Here is a 1721-nt window from a genome sequence, read left to right as displayed (position 1 = left end):
TTGCAATTCAACTACATGGAACTTTAACAGAAATTCAAAGACAGTTGAACTGATTAAATTAGGTATAAAGGAGAATAACATAGAGAGACATGATAGACTAAGTCTGGGCTCTGACTGCTCTCTGAACATCAAAAAAATCACAATAGAAGATTATGGATTTTACAGCTGCCGGCAATATGTGAATAAAGAACAATTTGGAAAGGATGAATCCGTTTATCTGCATGTTCTTAATGGTAATTAATAATTAATGATTGCATGATCAATTTTAAAAGTTTAAAATTCTTCCCTTAAACTCGCGTGTATGAAAAGGCTGAGGTCTTTTGTGTGATTTCTGTCATATTTTCTGTTTCAGTCTCTTCATCATCCTCACTGACTGAGATCAGACCAGGCAGCTCTGTAACTCTCTACTGTCAGTTGTATTCATATAATGAATACTCTTGTGATATTTTGGTCCGTACTGAGGGAGTTCAGCTGATCTGGGTAAATCAGGCTGGTGATATCAGATATCACCACCAGCACACTGTATCAGCACTCTGACTACAACACTCCTGAATGAAGATCACAGAGAGTGGAGATGTCAGGTTACTCAGAGAAATAAAGTGAAGACCTCAGTCACATATAATGTCACGTATTCAGGTGAAGAGACAATCTTTAATCAGTTTAAAATATAATCTCACAGACTAATAATATCATGAGAGCAAACTCTGATGGAAGTAATCTGAATATAAAATATAATCTTATTTTCAATCTTTCGTCCCGCACAGGTCCCTCAACCACAGACACATCAGAAACTCATAAACAAGGTACACAATGATGATGCTATAAGCCGCATGGCATTTGTCAAACATTTCTACAGTAAATAAATTAATGTTGGCATACTAACAAAATACAGTTTTCTCATTCTCAGTGGCTGTTTTAGCATATAGTATATGGACATCAAATATTGTACTGTACAACACAGTTTATTTATGATTTTTGTTGTCACCATTGAACAATATTGCAATATAGCAACAAAAATGTTGCTTTCTAAATGTAAGTAATGTTAACATTTGTAGTTCTGAAGTCTTTCCTTGTGTTTCTTGACTTATATTGGGGGCTTGTTATCATTGTATATGTCTTTGTATAGACGTAGATTTACATTTTGAGTTGGGATGCATTTGCAAAGCACATTTAATACAATAGCAAAATCAAATCCACAGGGATTAAATCAAAAGTCTTGGGTAATCCAAAACCTGCCAAGACAAGACATGAGGCAAACTGGTCATTACATATACCTGTATATGACTATGTCTGCCTTTATCCTCTCTCTTAGCGATTGTGATTTCTGCTGTGATTGCTGTATTAGCTGTTGTCCTTGTTGCTGTTCTCTGGGTGATCTGTAAAAAAGGAGCGGGTAAATTTTCATATTTCCTTCTTAGTATAATAATAATACAAACATAATCAGATCTCACTTCATCATTAGCAAAGAACCTTCATTTTCAGATCATTACAGAAACATATGAATTATGTTGATTGTGAAAACTACGAAGTTCTCAAACATAAATTTATTCCTGGTGAGAATTCCTGCAATATCAGTCTCTAATTATCAAGTGAAAACAAATAATCGTCAATTATCAATTTTAGTGGTGCAACCAAATCTTTTTTTATTATTATTATTTGGATGTTATTAGCATTGGAGACATTGTTTTTTTTTTTTTTGTTTTTTTTTTTTTTTCATTTTT

The sequence above is a fragment of the Garra rufa genome, chromosome 9 (assembly GCF_049309525.1).
Source record: "Garra rufa chromosome 9, GarRuf1.0, whole genome shotgun sequence".
Classification (NCBI taxonomy): domain Eukaryota; kingdom Metazoa; phylum Chordata; class Actinopteri; order Cypriniformes; family Cyprinidae; genus Garra; species Garra rufa.
The sequence above is the reverse complement of the archived record's forward strand: the minus strand, read 5'-3'. Positions refer to the sequence as shown.